The following is a 19,264-nucleotide window of genomic DNA, read 5'->3' on the forward strand; positions in this document are numbered from 1 at the left end:
TGAAGTGCAGTTGAAAACGTCCAAGTTCGGCTTTAGATTATACCGTGTTATTCATTTTTGTGAGATAAACGTCCATCTCCCGATTTAGGTCGGAACTTGGGCGTTTTTCTCGTTTGATTATAAGCAAGATAGGTGCCTACACGGCTTAGTAAAAGGGCCCCTATGATACTAGGTTACTGATGCTCTTTGCTTCCACAACGCTGCTGATCTTTGTCTTCTAAATCCCTGAAGCCACATCTGCAATTAACCTAAGCACCAAATCTGATCTCCTGATGTTTGTTTGCTCCTGGGGACTGCTATACCACTGCAGAAAGTAGGATAAAGACGTTTTTCTAATGTAGGTATGATGGATTTGTTTTTAGAAAATGTGCTAAAGCTATAGAATGGAGGGTAACAGGCCTGGTAGCCTTACTTGCACATTTTACAAGTAGGTATACACATAGATGGAGACTGGGCAGAGTGTAGGTTGCCATAAGTGCTCATGCCTGAATTATAGGTTTCCTGTTTCATGCCCTTACCCCCTATGTCCCTATTGGTGTCCTTATGCAGTGATAGGAGAATCTCATTATTATACTGCATGTTTCTATCCCATTTCTGCTTGACAACTGAGAGTCATCTTTTCCACCAATTCTCACTCTCTGTGATTCCCATCTCTTTGGGCCAGTGTCTCTGCCATGCACTCTTATTGAAATTCATGCACATTAATTTTATGTGTATATAGGGGAGGAGTTCCTGTGGATGGCGGTGGGGAAATTTCAGACTAAAATCTAGGTTTCCTTCCAATAAATATGTGAACTGGTCTTTGCCCTATTCAGATGGTCAATCTACCACCATCAGTCAAGTCCTGGGGAATTCTTCAAGTTTAACTAACAGGAATTCACTCTCCCTAGGATTATACATTGGAACTGGTTCCTAACATTTCCTGGAAGAACCTCAACCAGTTCAGTTTTCAGGATGACCAAAATGAATATACATGAGATAAATCTGCATGCAATGCATCTATTTTATGTAAGTCTACCTCATCCATATTCATTGTAGATATCACAAAAACTAGTCTAGTGTCCTCCAGGGCAGGTTTGGGAAACACTGCATTAGAAGATCTGCAATAATCAGGCTTGAGTGATAGACCAGAAGAACACAATTACCACATCTCCTCCCTATCAATCAAGTCTAACTTTAAGATTCTGTTTCAGTCTTAGGATTTCTTCTCATTAACTCCCCAAATTACTCCATCTGTCTTATCAAAGACCTTTAACTGTGAGCTTTCTTCTGCACTTTCTTAAAAACCTTTTTTTTTTTTTTTTGCAGGGTATACCCTCGTTTTCTCATCTCCAAGTGGCATGGATAATAAGCAATGTATCAATTCTTTGAGATCCTGACTGATATTTGTAATTTGGACTGGCATCTGCTGGAGACAGAATGTTGGACTTGCTGCACATTTGTTATGATGGGCTGTCTCTTCATGTTCAAGTGTACAGTGCTGCGTACGTCTAGTAGCGCTATAGAAATGATAAGTAGTAGTAGTAGTATGATCATTATGAAATCTTATGTTTTTAGAGCTGAACGCTTTAGACTTTCTCCACTTGAGCAGCTACAGACTTTCTCTTCTTTTGAACCAAGGGTGCTTACAGGAGTAAGTAATTACAAATATGTTTCAGGAATACAGAGGTCAATTCCATATATGGAGCCAAAAAAAAGCTGCGCTATTCTAAAAATCTCACCTAAAATTAGACACAGTTTCTAGAATATGTGGAGCGCCTGTTCCCACAACTAAAATTTAGGTGTGACAATTTACGCCAAATAAAACATGGTGTAAATGCCTACTCCTAACTTAGTTGTGAATCGAGCATATTCTATGACAGTATGAATGTCCATGACCCACCCATGGCCACACCCCTTTTGAGATCTGTGCATTAGAATTTATGTGCACCATGTTACAGAATATGCTTAGAACGTTGCGTGTGTAAATTCTTATTAGTGCCAATTAGAGCAGATAATTGCTTGTTACTGGCCAATTATCAGCTCCAATTGGCTTGTTAACCAATTAAGCTGCATGTGCATTTTGGCCACACTACCAAATTTGTATGCACAACTTTAGGTGCTATATATAGAATCTGGGGGATAGGGGCAATTCTATAACTAGATGCCTCCATTTAGGTGTCCCAAGGCAGCACAGTAGATCATTTTAATATGAAAGAACCAAAGCATCTTTGTTCTGTTATACAATGCTAGTGTTAACCCAGTATTGATGCACCTTACATTGATGCATCTGCATTTATGGCAGCCATAGAACTGGCATAAGTACAAACTCCTAAGTGTGGCAGGTACCTGCATAACTATCATTATTCTGTAAGTTACATGCATAAGTGGGAGCCCATCTATGTCCCACCCATGCTCCACCCCTGTGTATATCATTTTGCAAATACATACTATGTAAGTTAAGCAGGGATTGACAGAATAGCGCTTAGCCAGAATTTTTGCATTGAAATATGTATGTATGCGTAAATGCAGGTAGTGAAGCTATAGAACTGGCTTGATAGAAGGTAAATCTTTAAAGTGGGAAACAACACTTTATGTATGTATGTACTGTTTATATGTGTAAACACCTAGAAGAATGCATATAAATACCAAAACTCTACCTAAGGGCCACTGTTCCCCCTAAGCTTAGCAGTAAGGTATCTAGCATTGAGAGAAGGATTTTGTTTAAATACGGGAAACAACATAACATTAATATTTTGAGGCTGCACACCCCTTTAATTTATACACAATCCTGCCAGTGGGGGTGCTGTTTCACTATCAAATTTTCAATAGTGAGGGACAAGCAAGTTTTGCAGGACTCCAGGAAACCCACCTGTCCCTCGTGACTGAAAACATACAGAAATGTTAACTAATAGTAGTAGTATTGAAGCATCCCCCACCCCCACTGGCAGCAATGTAGTTAGAGGACTCCCACCCAGCTTAGAGGGAACAGTGCTAAGGGTCATTCTGCAAATAAGCACACATCTCAAATAGTGCACAATTTACAGATAGGTGTACACATAGGTGGAATCTGGGCAGAGTGTGGACTGGTGAAAGTGCTCACACCTGAATTACAGGCATGTATTTCACCTGTTACAAAGAAAAGTAGGCACCTACTTTCCTTAGTAGAATAGGTACCACATAAGTATCCTCTGCCACACAAGTGTATATTTGAGGAATTATCCTTGACAGAGGGCCCACAAAAATTAGAACTACTATTCCATCTTTAGAACAGCAGTTCTACATTTGCATTTTACTATTGGGTCTATCGGTATGACATTATCTTCATTTTTATCTCTCTCTCTCCCTCTCACTTTCTTTGTTTTCTCCAGTGATACATATACAGTTTGTTTTGGTAGAGTATAAACCTTTGTGTACTTCATAATTGGTATGTGTATTTCTAGTTGTATTCTCACTATGCATTATTAGCATGCTTCTTTCACTCACTTATTTTATTCTCTGTTTACTTTTATATTTCCACTATTTTTAATAGACATCTCACACACCTTTTGAATATTTTATCATTTTTAAATATTCTTGAGCACTTTTACATGATTTTATTCACTTATTCTTATCACTGTTATTATATATTAATATTCATATTTGCACATTATTTTTGTGTTTCTTAAGGACCCCTGAAGAAGGCTAACATTTTGCTGAAACCTTCAGTGTTAGGTCATTTATATTATTTTAGAGTACCTTCTGTACGCTACCTTTTTGTTCCTGATGAAGATTGACCATTTGGGTCATTTGTATCATTTGAAGACTGACTATTTGTGATTAAAGAGAGCCTGTTTTTACATCTTGTCTTGTGGCTATTGGCACCTCCTGTCTCCTTTTTTTTCTTGTTCTACTATTGGGTCTAATTCCATACTTCATTAAAGTATTGAAATCAACTGTTCACTTTGTTGGCATGTGATGTAACATTTCCTTCAATAAAAATATTTTCAATAAAAAAAAAAAAGAAATCAACTGTTCATATCTTTCCTCTCTAGCTGACATCTTCCTCAATATCTTCTTGGTTTTTCATGCCAAGTACAACCTGTCCACTTCTATTCTTTTTTTTCAGTTATTCCCTTAAAGGACAACTAATAAAGCTTCATTTGAAAGAGCACAGAAACACAAAGAGAAAAAGACCAATGTCCTTATACTCTACCTTATAAAACTGGAACAAACAGTCCAATGTGTCAAACAAAGTCAAATGCAAAATCTGTCCAAATTTTAATCGATAGCACCATAGTGGGAAAATTGCAATCTCGTGAACATTCCATAAGTAGGTGCTATCAGAGAGGCCAAATAAATTGAAGAACTCTAGTCATTTATTCACTTGGGTGGCTATTTATGCATGTAAATGGCCTTTAAGAGAAAGCCAGCTAGTAGAAAAGTATGAGCCATGATCTGATTGCGTGTACTTTGGCAGTGGGTGTGTGTATGGGTGGAGTCTTGGCAGAGCATAAGTGGGGAGAAAGGTGCACATGTACATTTTACAATATTAAAGAGACAGATTTTAGAAAGGATGTCCAACTCAAAATTAGGATGTCCAAGTAAGTACATCACATATGGATGTCCATTTCTCATGTATTTTGGAACAGGATCTGCAGACATATAGCCTGTTCTAAATATATGAGAAATGGATGCCCAAGTGCTGGCTATGCCCAGCATGAACATCCATTTTACAAACTGAAACATCCAAACAATGAATGGAGCAAAACAGAGGACATGGGAATCTTTTTGGCAGCATAGGAATGTAATAGTCATGTAGACATTGATGTGGAGGAGTAGTTTAATGGTTACAACATCTGCTCGTGAATTAAAGGATTCCTGCTCAAATCCCACTGCAACCCTTTGTAATTTTCCTTTTTTAAAATAGTGATCCCTCCAGGGAAACAAAAATACCTACTGTGACTCCCTTGCACCCTCCAGTGGAGAACTGCTCAGTTGGAGCACTTTTCTGTGACTTGGCCATGCCAACTACCAGTTCTAAATGCAGGTGTCCAACATTTTGGACATAGATGTCCCTTCTTCTTTTGAAATTGGAGTTGGACGTCCATATTTTGGCTCCACCAAAACACATCCCCTTGCCATGTAGACTTACTGCAGTTTTAGATGTCCATATTCTATCTTTATAAAATTGCAGTATTGATATCTAAATGCTGGTTTATAGACATCCAAAACACAAGTACAGCTTATAAAATAAGGGCAAAAATATTTTAGGGATGTGCATTCATTTGAAACCAAGAAGTAGTAGAGGATGACGCAAACGACGACAACCTGGGAGATGAATTTCAAAGTTCTTTATTGAAAGCACCAGAAAATATGAGTGCCTGTTGGTCACATTGCATTACCACCATTGATACATCAGACAGCAAGCAGTCTGAACCAGTAATCTATGCTGCAGTCCTGCAGCAGGCACACTTTCCAGCTTATAATCGAAAGAGAAAAACGCCTACATTGCGACCCAAATCGGGAGATGGGCGTCTTTCTCCCATGGGCGCCCAAATCGGTATAATCGAAAGCCGATTTTGGGCGTTTCCAACTGCAATCCGTCGCAGAAACAGGTAAAGTTGATGGGGGCGTGTTGGAAGCGTGGTGAAGGCGGAACTGGGGCGTGGTTATCGGCCAAGGAGAGATGGGTGTCTTTAGCTGATAATCGAAAAAAAAGGCGTTTTCACCGCGATTTTGGGTCACTTTTTTTGGACCGTTTTTTCACGAACAGGTCCCAAAAAAGTGCCCCAACTGACCAGATGACCACTGGAGGGAATCGGGGATCACCTCCCCGGACTCCCCCAGTGGTCACTAACCCCCTCCCACCAAAAAAAAACACTTGAAAAACTTTTTTTCCAGCCTCTAGGCCAGCCTCAAATGCCGTACCCACCTCTATGACTGCACAATGTGTTCTATCCTGTGACAGCCTTTCCCTGGTTCTGATGTGGCTCTCGGGTGAGTGTGACACCTTTTCTGTTATGCGCACTGCAGAGTCACATCAGCAATGCATTGTGGTGGGTATAGGGTATTGGGCTCCGTGATTCCACTAGCTTGTGGCAAATGCTCACCATGTTGGTAGTTGGTAGGCTCTACTCCCATGGTGCTTTTCCCCCTGCTTACTGGGTCAGAGTGTGCCCTGTTTTGTTTTCGGTAGTCCATGAGGTAGTGGCCATTTTTGTAACACAGTTTTAGATCCCTTTCACGTGTTAGCCACGTTACAGAACTTAGTTCTTCCCTTGAATGTGGCTGAAAGAGGGCATTGTACACCATTCTGCCAGCTCTGACATACTGCTCATCTCAGTACCAGGGAGACTCGTTGCCAGTGGGGCACAACCTCTGTTCTGCAGTTAACTGTGAGTAAGCTTGCTTATTCCAATAAAGGACGTTTTCGGAGAAATTAGTCTTCAGGTGTCAACTGGTGTGCCAATGTTATATAGCAGCAACCAGTCCTAGAGGCCTGCGTGTATGCAGGTCCCTGGAGCACTTTTAGTGGGTACCGCAGTGCACTTGAGCCATGCGGACCCAGGCCCATCCCCCCTACCTGTAACACTTGTGCTGGTAAATGGGAGGCCTCCAAAACCCACTGTACCCACATGTAGGTGCCCCCTTCACCCCTAAGAGCTATGGTAGTGTACATTTGTGGGTAGTGGGTTTTGGGGGAGGGGAGGTTGGGGGCTCAGCACCCGTGGTAAGGGAGCTATGCATGTGGGAGCGTTGTCTGAAGTCCACCGCACTGACCTCTAGGGTGCCCAGTTGGTATCCTGGCATATCAGGGGGGCCAGTGTACTACGAATCGTGGCCCCTCCCATGACCAAATGGCTCAGATTAGGACGTTTTTGAGCTGGGTGTTTTTAGTTTCCATTATCGCTAAAAAAAACAAACGCCCAGCTGTAAAAACGTCCATTTTTTTCGAAAATACGGTCTGTCCTGCCTCTTCGCGTACCCGTTTTCGGACATAGACGCCCATGGAGATAGGCGTTCGCATTCGATTATGCCCCTCTTTGATTTGACTGCTAGAGTTTAATTGTGACCCCTAAGGCAGGTGGCTGTGTCTGCCGAAACACTTGACCGTGTCAGGTCCATATTTTCTGGTGCTTTCAATAAACAAATTTGAAATTCATCTCCCTGGTTGGTCATCATTTGTGTCATCCTCTACTACTTCCTGGTTCCTGCTGACTTCTGTAGATGCTTCTTCCTGTTTGCGTGCTTTTACCCCATTCATTTGAAACGATATAGGAAATGTCAAACAACATTTCCTATGTTGTTTCATGTCATTGGCAAACAAAAATGATCAGAAAATAAATACAATTTGTTTTTGTTTTTCTTGTGCTGTGAAAAATGTACACTCTTCATGAACAGTGTACACTGTTTCCTAGAGAGCACTTGTTTTTAATAACATTGCCTCTGTGATGTCATGATGAAAAAAAATGGAAACGAGATGGGAAACAACACTTAAGGACAAACAATTCCAGAGTAAAAGAGGAAAAAATACAAATATTGGTGCAAAATCCTTCTCTCAATGCCAGACACACTGGTAGGCACTAGTGGTAAAAATGCACTGCTGTGGGATGCTCTGAGGCATCCCATGGTAGTTTGTTATGGCAGAGAGTAGGCATGCCCGGTGCTAATCAGGTAGCATGGGTACATTATTGCACTCTGCCTGATTAGCACAGTAGTAGCATGGCAGCCCTTATCACCTCCTAAATAGGTGGCAGTAAAGGCTCTTGCTGTAATGGCCATGTGCTAATTGGGAAATTAGTGCATGGAAATTACAAAAAAAATATGAAAAGGCAGCCATTTTACTGTCACACTAAAAGTGGCTGCAGCACACTGAAAGCCCGTACACTAACAGCACTGGCCATTTTTTTAGCATTGCTTGATATAAAGACCCCTATATTACTAAGGGGCCCATTTACAAGGCAGTACTAAAAAGAGGTCTTATGTGCCCTTACGCAGGTCTTTCCCATGCGCTAAGGCCTTTTTAGTACAGCAGTAAAATGGATGATTTTTGTATTAATGGCCATGTGTTAATGTTTAGCATGTGGCCATTAAAAAAGCTTAGTGTGTCAACCTTTACTGCAACCAGTTTTGTAAACGGTAAGGGCTCATGGACTAAACACAATGTGAAGCACCATTTTCTAGCCTTTTGACTGCGTTACATTGTGGTTTAATGGTGGGCTGAAGTCCCTTGAGACAGCCTGATAGGGTGAAACAAGGTGCAACAGCAACAAAGAGAGTCCAAATCTCCCGTAAAACAAGGTGCCCTTGTCAAGACCTATTTTGGATAAAGAATTTTGAAGTGAAACATTTGATTTCTTATATGTGGAAACTGAAGGCTGATAACATGCTTACAGACATTATAAATCTACTGCATTGCCAGAAGCTTAGAAGGTTACTTACGAAACTCTTTGCCTTTGCTGAAGACAAGTTAAAAAAATATATGATTTTTGTAATGTTTTTGAAATTATCTTTGCTATTTGAACACTTCTCTTGATAATATTTTGAGGTGAATGGATGGTTGTTTTTTTTGTTGTTGTTGATGTTTTTTTCTATGTTTAGAGTGGCTCTATCCCCTTAATTGTATAAAAGTCGCCAAAAATTGCTTACACAAATTTGGGCATGTGCCCAATTTGTATGCACAAATTAATTGAATAATGAGCCAATTAGTACCAATAATTGGCTTTTTAACAAGAAATTATTGGTGTTAATAGAAATCAATTAACATGTGTGCATGTAAATTTAGGCACGTGATTCGTGCCTAAATTTTATGGCTGCATCTCAGAAATGGGGGGCATGGAAATGGGAGGGTCATGGGTGTTTCAGGATGGAGCATGAGCGTGAATTCCAGGTATGCATGCAATTATAGAATAATGGGATTCTGCGCATAAACGTAGGTGCAGGCATCTGCACCATGTTTTCATTGATGCAAATGGACATGCCTAAATTATGCATAACCCCTGTACTTAAGCACTATTCTGTAAACCATGTCTAACTTTAGGCACGGCTTATAGAATAGCGCTTAAGCATTTTTTTCAACAATTTTTTAGGTGTGATTTATAGAATTCACCCCTATTTGGGCACTGAGGTCCTTTTTCTCCACTTTATTGTAATAAATTTAAAAAAAGAGGGAAATAGTCTTAAGGTATCCAGCATTGAGAAAATGATTTTGCTTCAATACAGGAAACAACATGATATTAAAATTTTGAGGCTTGCACACTGCTATAATTTATGTACATTCTGGTACATAACCAAATGCAATCATTTACACCAGCTAAGGGGGTAGCATAAGTGTTTTCACTCTAAGGGGGAAGTTATTATCATGGGCCACTGTTAGGACAGGATTCTTTACTATTAACCTAGGGTTAATAGTAAAGTAACCCGTCTTAATGGTAGCCCATGTTGATAGCTCCCTCCCTAAATGGAAATATGCTTTGGGCCACTTGCACTAGTATTCTCTAAAGAAAAGTAGGCACCCACTCTTCTGTATAGAATAAGCTTCAAATAGGCACCAGTGCCTTTAGTGGACACCCTGTTATAGAGTAACCCTTCATATGCCAATCAGTAGCAACAAATAGAGGCGGATATTTCAGATAGCAAGGCTATTAGCAGGTTGAAACCCTATAATGGTTTTGTCTCTGGGGCACTGTCCTTGATCCATTTCTATTGACTCTCCTCTTTCTGCTACCCTTCAGGCTTGAGGACAGGAGAAGATCATCTCTTCTGGATTATTTCTCTTATACTTCTGATGCTCTGCTACAAGGTATAAGGGAGGAGAGCCACTTCCATGGCAAATTAATGTCATTGACATAGTCTATAACATATAGCTAATGACAAAGTACATCTTGATGTTCTGCAGTGGTAGCATTCCAGTCTCATTCTCTCTTTGCTCCTCACAACATACATTCATATATATTTTCCATGGCAGGGCATCAGCACATGTTAACTACAGCTTGAGAATTAGCTGAGAAGCTCAAGGTAATCTCACTGTCCTTCACTCTTTCATTCATTTCTCTGTGGGCTATTCAAACACAAGAAATATGCTCTGCCACCTCTCGCTTGCTGTATTGCAGAGCTTATCTCTCTCCACACATTCAGATTCTACAAGCTCTGTTTCCTTACAGCATTACACTCATCTTTCTGAAAGAGCTTCACCTTTTTAAATATTATTTATAAATTAATTTATAGTATTTTCATCCCATTATGTCACATAAGAGTTGTGGACATTTTTCTCTAAGAACTTACTAGCCTGTAGCCATACCTGATAATCTAAGAGCCTTCCACTTCTATGGCTAGCCCCATCACTCCATTTCTCCTAGGGATAGCTAAAAATACTGTATACTTCCATCAGTTGAGCAGATATGGGCTTATTTGCTCCCTTTCCTCTCACAGCATCAGCCTGTTACTACTTTTCTTCTCAACAGAAAGCTTGGAACTATTTTCAGTGCAAACTTGTAATGAAGGTTTCTGTATAAGACTCAGCGTTACTACCTAAAGATAAAACACTACTCTATAATTTCAAAAATGAACAAAACTACTGCATTCTCCACACTTGGGAATGTAATTATACCTTAGGGACAGAGGATTCTTACAATGTTTCTGACAGTAAGGGTATGCATTTCTTTCCATTTAATTGTGTTTTCTATGCACATAAGATTTTCACACACATAAAATGGGACTTGCAGTAAATAATATATGTTAATGCATGTCATCATATGCTGATGTGAGAGCACAATGTTGTAAATAGAACCCCAGCCCTTTATTTGAAAGCTTGGTAGAAAGATCATAATTCTGATACCAGACTAAAACATGAAGGTTGATGACTTTTGTCACGTGTCTATATTATGTATACTGCATATTTTCCTGTTATGTCTAGCTATTCTATGAGTTCTGAATATTCTGAAACCCACTGTCGGACTTAGAAAACAATTTTAAAAGCCACAAAGAGGGCAGGAGGCATTGGGCACCTTCTTCCCTGTTCCCCCGTGGCTATCTATGGAGTGGAGGAGTGGCCTAGTGGTTAGGGTGGTGGACTTTGGTCCTGGGAAACTGAGGAACTGAGTTTGATTCCCACTTCAGGCACAGGCAGCTCCTTGTGACTCTGGGCAAGTCGCTTAACCCTCCATTGCCCCATGTAAGCCACATTGAGCCTGCCATGAGTAGGAAAGCACAGGGTACAAATGTAACAAAAAAAATAAAATATCTTCTCTTGCCTAAGAAAGTCAAACAAATCAATGATGCTCAACAATAACTTTGATGAGTGGTTTTAATTATGGCCTGAGGATTGCAAACTTAATTAAACAAAAACAATAAGGTAAAATGCACAATACACACATGTTTTATCAAACCCATATCTTGGTAATCTCCCTTAGAGTGGGGTGGCCAGCATTAGAGACACACACAGGGCACATAGCTTTTGAACCTTTTCACCAAGCCTTCTATTTCAGGCTTTTAATTCAAACATCTTGAGCACCCATACATATGACTTATACAAGTCAGATATGTCTCAGAGATCCACTGGACTTCGGGGCTCGAATAAACACACCTTGGCCTACTTGTATCTTTGTGAACCTTTCTTTTTTCTATCAAAGTCTGAAGTTAGTCATGGCTATTTTGCCTTCATCACTCATAGCTCTGGTCCGCTCTGTAGAAGATGGAGATTCATTGATATCACCATTGACCCAAGTTCATTCTTTCAGCCAGATTTGGTTGGCTATTCTACTATGTGATTTCTATGGGGAATCTGACCTCTCAGCACATCCCAAAGCAGCAACATCTCACTTGCAATGGGCCCCCACTCTCTAGATCAGGCTGTCATCCTCCTTCAGAGTCATGGTCCTCCATAATGTCTTGCAATGACCAACCAATGATAATGTTCCTTCTAGTTCTCTACACAGAAATGATGTGACCATCCTCTTTCAATATCCTATGTCAGTATAATACAGGGCCAATGGAAAATGAATGTGCTATTCCTATGATTTTCCCTTACATTTTATGTTAGTGTGTCATAGTTATACGGTTATTCCCCTTAAGGTAAACTATAAAGGGCCACAGGAAAGGTGAAAAATTCTAATCACATGAGAATCTTGGGTATCAGTTTATCCCACATCATTTCCCGGTGTACCATCCATATTATGGAGATTGAGCACCTGTAGTTTACAGTTTATTAATTTATATTCTGCCTATTAATTAGGCAGATTCTATAAAATATACATAATCAGAAAGATCATCATACATAATCATCATAAGACTTGTAAAACACAACAACAACCACCACAGAAATGCATAATAAAAATAGATAGATCAATGTTGATTCATGTTCACCCATTCCTAGACATTCAAATTAATTGTACCTATTGCTGTACTTCAAAAAGATTCCATAAAAGGTGTGTCTTCAATAATTCTTTAATGGGCCCTTTTACTAAGCTGCATTAAAAAGTGGCCAGTGCTATCCCCAGCATGGGTCTTTCCTGCATACTGAGGCCACTATAAGGGCGGCAATAGAATGGCCTCATTTTCCATTATTCTCATTCATGGCCACACTCTAATTTCATCAGCAGCGGCTGGCCATTAGCACATGAGCCCTTACCGACACTTATTTTGAAGGCAGGAAGGACTCACAAGCTAATTGGTTAGCACACAGCGATGCAGCTATGCTAACCGATTAGTGTAGATGCCTACTCTCTGTCCCTAGACATGCCCTCAGTGCTAAAAAAAAGTCCACGCTATTACCAAAACTACCACAGGACACCTAAGCTCACCCTGGAGTAGTGCTTTTTACCCTGCAGTAAGCACATGATAGTGATTGCTGCAGCTTGGTAAAAGGGCTCCTAATTTTGTTAGTATCATTGCCAACCTAAAGTTACTGCCTTGTGTATAGCTAAATTCATACATGGGTTCAATAAGGGAACAAGTGACAACATATCAAAATGCACATTAATTCTTGGAGGTATGTGAGAGAACAAAGGGGCACTTTTACTAAGCCACGGTAAGGTTACTGTGCGGGTAGCATGTACCAAATTGACCCTACAGCTGAGGTAGTATGGGCACTCAGCAGTAGTTCTGAAGTTGGCGTGCACAGTTTCCCACAGTAGAAAATAATTTTTCTATTTTCTACCGCAGGAGGCATTCCCAGCGGTAACTGGCAGTGCAGCCACATTGCTGCACACTGCCTGATTATCATACGAGTAGCACGTGAATACTTACCATCAAGTAAAAAGGTGGTGCTAAGGACTCAGGCAGTAAATTGCCACACGCTATTTTTAATATTACTGCATGACCATTTACAGCCCCATTTTAAAAAAGGCCTTTTTATCTGCCGTGGTAAAAAATCACCCAGCATGCACCAATTTCACGTGACAAAACTAGTGCAGCCCACTTTTTACTGCAGCATTGCAGGATCCACAGTTCCACTTCAATCTTCAGTTAAAATTTTAGGAGTCATTTTGGACAAACATCTAGCATTCAGACAACAATATCCAACGTTGTTCACTGTTGTTTCTACGAGCTTTGGATGCATCATTCCATGTGACACTTATTCACTCAAGGAGTTTTACAGGTATTAACTCATGCATTTGTGATTAGTAAACTTGATTACTGCAATTCTCTCCTCAATGTTGTACATGTATCTGACAGTCTATGACTGCAAAATGTGCAAAACTTGGCAGTTAAACTAATCACTAATTCCCATACATTTGATCATGTCACCCCTTGTCTACAACAGGAACATTAGGTACCAGCTGCTCACATGATAACTTATAAAATATGAGTCCTTACTCACAAAACCCACTACTCAGCACAGCCAATATATCACTCTTGTCTTCTGACTCCTTACACTCCTTCCCAGTCCCTTATGTCTTCACAACAAAAATGGTTAATGATCCCCTCTCTCCACATCATATCTTTAGAGACTATCAAGTTCAAATCTTTAGTGTGACAGTCCCTACTCTGTGGAATTCCTTGCCATCATCCTTAAGACTACAATCTTCCCTTTCTACATTCAAATCAGAATTGAAAACCTAATTTCATGATGCATATCACGATTCAACAATAGACCTGAGAGAATGATTACACCTCTACCTTCCTCCTGCCTTTGCTCCTCCTGGAGAGCAGGTTGCAGTTTGTAGATAAACAATGATGTGATCTCTTATCACTGTTTACAAAGTTTTTTTCTCTTTTTCTTTTATCTCTCTTTCTTTTTCTTCTCTCTCTCTCTCTCTCTCTGTCTCTTTCCTATCAATATTTGTAGTTTTAGCTCATTCATGCAGGGACTCTTCCCGTGAATCATATTTTGCCAACCTTCAAGTTTGACAAGACAGAGGTCTACATGTGGTATAGTCGATCTAGGTCAAATCTGACATGATTCATTTGCAATTTTATCTATAAACAGAAAACAAAATAACAATATTGGAATCTGTTTTTCTCTTCTCAAAAGAACCCATCTTTGCTAGTATAACTGAGTAGGTCAGAAATATTCTAAACCAAAATGTTTTTTGCTGTACTTTGGACAAAAGAACACTGCCTCTCAGACAAGACAAAATGTCATTATGCAGATATGCACATGGGAGCCATAAGCTTAGCTCCTATTGCTGCCCCCGAGGTGAAGCAGCAGGAGGAACCAATGAGATGATGCTAATGTGTATGTTAATAGTATTCTGTTAGAAGACGTTGGGATAATTAAACATGTACCCCCTCTTTAAGAAAATACTGAACACATTTTCTTCTGATGGCTGTTTAGAGGAATTCTAATCAGCTCAGTCACTTTTAAGATTGCTTGAGAAAGAAATTGGAAGAGTGCACAGCACCTAACTGTATTTACATGTACAAAGAAACCTACAAGGTCTGTAAAACATTACAGTCTTTTATTTTATTTTTAAGTGAACATTTACAATATATCTGAAGTCACAAATGTAGCAAAATATTACAGAATTAGAAAATAAATAAATATAATAGCATTCAAATCAAGTGGTAACATTTGTATTAAAAAGTACATTAAAGGGGATTTAAAATCTCTAACAGAGAGAAATAAAATGGACACAAACAAAATACAATCAAATTTCTTTTGGTCTCTACTACAATAGCCACCCCATTTTTTTATAATTGGGCCTGCTCTTTGAAACCATAGTAGAAGGGGCCCAGCATTTGTCTTTTAAATACAATTACAATGGTATTTTTTAATGAAAAGAATAGTGGAAGTTACCAAAACTGTGGATCAAATATTTCTCTCTCTTGATCTTAACCAAATGACCGAAGAGCAAAGTCTTCTTATGCTCAAAGAAAGACTGCTATATCTGGTTTCTCTTCAGATCTAGTGTAGAAGCCATGATCATTTTCTATCAATCTCTTCCTGGGAATACCCAAATACTATATGACAGTCACCTCCTATATTGACTGGATCACCCTCAATGAAATCTAACAGGTTTGCCAAGTGACTTTAGATTTTTAGGACAGGATAATTTACTCCCGGTTCTAGCTCACTGCTTCCATAAACTCAAAGTCCTGTTTTCATAGACAATACAATAGGGAAATCAGAACTACAAGTTCCTACATGCAGTGGAGTAAAAGCAAGACTGTATTCATTGGTCCTTAAATCTTGACCCATCTGGCAACTCTACAAGAGCTGAAAGTGGCACTCCATAAAATGTTAAAAGCTACCAATGGAGCCCAAGTACCATGGGAAACTATAATGGTTCCAGGACATATTCAGTAAAACTCTGCCTCCCAGGTACGTTTGATGTTATAAAGGGTACATGTGCAGATATCATAACTCTTGCACAGTGGACATGGAATGATTATAATTTACTACAGAATGAGGCAAAAAAAGTAACCCCCTAAAGTTGTTCGCACTTTTCTCAGCAAATACTTGGAATTTGCTTTTTATGTGCAGTGTGGAATGAGATTATCTTTAAACACGACAAAGTTACAGACTTTTTAGCATGACAAGCCAGTGATTTTCATGCATTCAAAAATGTTTGCACTGTAAAACTACCATTATTTGGAAAGAAAAATGGGGTACCAGCTTACTGTTAATGATGTCACACTGATGTAGACTTTTGTCTGAGGAGCAAAGTTGGATACCTATCAAAAGCTTCACCCAAAGCTGCAAACAATCACAACCTCAAGAAAGTGCTGCAGATGACTAGTTAGCACCAAAGTGGAAGCCAGATACTTTGGGGGGCGTTCCAGGGGCGTTTCACGGTGGAGACTGGTTAGCTCCCAATATTTAGAGCTAAATGACACTGTTTAGTGCATAAATAGGACCACATAAATAGCAGTCCTATTTTTATACAGTAGCCCATGGCTGGTTAAGTTTGAATATTGATTTAACCGGGCATACTCTAGCTGCCTTAAAAAAAAATTTACAAACCAAAAAAAAAAACAGGCAATGGTCCACAATCAGAAATAGATGTCACAGAACAAGCAAACCAAAAGATCACAGGTGCTGTATTATTTATTTAAACAAAAAACCCAACATGGCCATGTTTCACCCTCAGGCTGCATCAGGGGTAATAACTAATAAAAACTAACAAATGAATTAAAATCATATAAAAAAGCAAATAACAAAGCATAATAAATAATATTTAAAATAACTTAATAAAACACGTGGAGGGGCATCTCGAAAGGAACATCCAAGTTGGAAAACAGCAAAATCCAAGGGCAGGGAAACCCATATTTTCAAAATAAGATGGACGTTCATCTTTCATTTCAAAAATATCATCAGGAACGTCCGAATCCTTAAATTGGGACGTCCCTAGATTTGGTCATCTCTAGACATGGATGTTTCTTTTGGCGATTTTCGAAACCAAAGACGTCCATGTAAAAAATGACCAAATGCAAGCCATTTGGTCATGGGAGGAGCCAGCATTTGTAGTGCAGTGGTCCCCCTGACATGCCAGGACACCAACCAGGCATGCTAGGGGGCACTGCAGTGGACTTTGTAAATTGCTCCCAGGTACATAGCTCCCTTACCTTGTGTGCTGAGCCCCATAAAACCTACAACCCACAACTGTACACCACTACCGTAGCCCTTACGGGTGAAGGGGGGCACCTAGATGTGGGTACAGTGGGTTTGTGGTGGGTTTTGAAGAGCTCGCTGTTTCCTCCACAAATATAACAGGTGGGGGAGGGATGGGTCTGAGCCCACCTGTCTGAAGTGCACTGCAGTTCCTACTAAAACTGCTCCAGGGACCTGCATGCGCGGTCATGGACCTGAGTATGATATCTGAGGCTGGCATAGAGACTGGCACAACATATTTTTAAAGATGTTTTTGAGGGTGGGAGGGGGTTAGTGACCACTGGGGGAGTAATGGGAGGTCATCCCCGATTCTCTCCGGTGGTCATCTGGTCATTTTGGGCACATTTTTGTGCCTTAGTCATAAGAAAAACAGGTCCGAGTGAAAACATCCAAGTGTTTGTCAGGGACATCCTTGTTTTTTTTTTTATTATGGGTCTAGAACTTTCAAGTGTTAAGCATGCCCAAGTCCCACCTTCGCTACACCTCCAACTTGCCCCCTTGAACTTTGGCCATCCTTGCGACGGAGTGCAGTTGGAGATGTCCTAACCCGGGTTTCAATTATACCGATTTGGACGTCCCTGAGAGAAGGACATCCATCTTCCGATTTATGTCGAAAGATAGATGTCCTTCTCTTCCGAAAATGAGCCCAATAGTGGAACACCAATGCAGTGGTATCCAACAGGTGACATATAATTGTCTAAAAATTACCTAATACATGTAAAAGTGCCTTCCACATGCACTTATACTTAATTGATGGCAGACAATGAAATAATAAGCACAATGCTATCATGAAACCCCCCCTCCCCAGAAATTATTCAGTTCAAGTCCACTACAATTAGTAGTTCCAATTCTCATAACACTGGGGGGTCAGAGGTGCGGACACAAAATCTCTCCACTGCAAAACACTACACACAAACTTGTGCAAAAACACACTCATAACCTTACCAAACCATAACAGCACTAATTCCAAGGACAGGACGAGCTACAACCGTATGCGTGGAAAGGCAGAACTGTAATTACACCAGGCTCTAAAACACCAATACACTACCTCGTGAAAAAACAAAACAAAACAAAAAGGGCTGCAAATACTACACACTAGCAGGATACTGCACCTTGATCACACATGAAAAACACATGACACAACAGATATGAAGGCAAAATACTGAACTGGAAAGTTACCTCAAGAAGTCAGACTCAGCATGCAGCAATACTAGAAAAACTGAAACTTACATGCAAAATATCACAGATGCACAATTCCAAAAGCTGACATATTCCAATTAATAAATTCTGAATAAAATACTTTTTTTTTCTACCTTTGTTGTCTGATCATTTAGTTTTTCTATTCGCTTTGGTCCCAGTGTCTTCTGTTTTATGCAGTGTCTTGTTTCCATTTGATATTTTTTCTCTCACCATGTCCACCATCATCCTGTGTCCTGTCTATCATCTGTAGCCCTGTCCCTATCCTTTCTCCAGTTTCAGCATCTGCCTTCAAAGTGTTCCGATCCAGCCCTTAAATTCAGCAATTTACCCTCCATCCATATCCAGCATTTCTCCTTACTCCCCTCCATCCATGTGCATCTACTTTCCTCCCCTCCCCTACATCCATGTCCAGCATTTCTCCTCTCTCCCTTCCCCTACATCCATGTGCATCTCCTTCCTTTGTCTTTCCTTCCCTCCATTCATGCCCAACATTTCTCCTCTTTCCCCTCCCTCCCCTCAATGTCCAGAAATTTCTCCTCTCTCCCTGGGCACTGCCCTCCCATCCATGTCCATCCTTGCCCATCGATGCTACTCTCTCCCCTTCCCTCCTCCATCTATCCATATCCAGCAATTCTCCTCCCTCCTCTCCATGTCCAGCAATTTTTCCTCTCTCGCTGGGCCCTTCCCTTTCCTCCCATTCATGTCCATCCATGTCCATCCTTGTTCCTCTCTCCCCTTCCCTCCTCCATCTATCCATATTCAGCAATTCTCCTCCCTCCCCTCCATGTCCAGCAATTAATCCTCTCTCCCTGGGCCCTGCCCTCCCATCCATGTCCATCCTTGTCAATGCTCCTCTCTCCCCATCCCTCCCACTCCCATGTCCAACTGCCCGCCCTCTTCTTGCTTCTTGTTCAACTATTTAAATTTACCTTGCTCCGCCTCTGATGTCTGCACAGCGTCAGTGAAAGCGCTGCCTGTCTGACGTCTCTCCACCAGCCTTCCCTTCGCTCGTTCGTTCCCTCAGTGCCCCGCCTTCTTCTGATGTCATTT

Source organism: Microcaecilia unicolor, chromosome 3 (genome assembly GCF_901765095.1).
Source record: "Microcaecilia unicolor chromosome 3, aMicUni1.1, whole genome shotgun sequence".
Classification (NCBI taxonomy): Eukaryota; Metazoa; Chordata; class Amphibia; order Gymnophiona; family Siphonopidae; genus Microcaecilia; species Microcaecilia unicolor.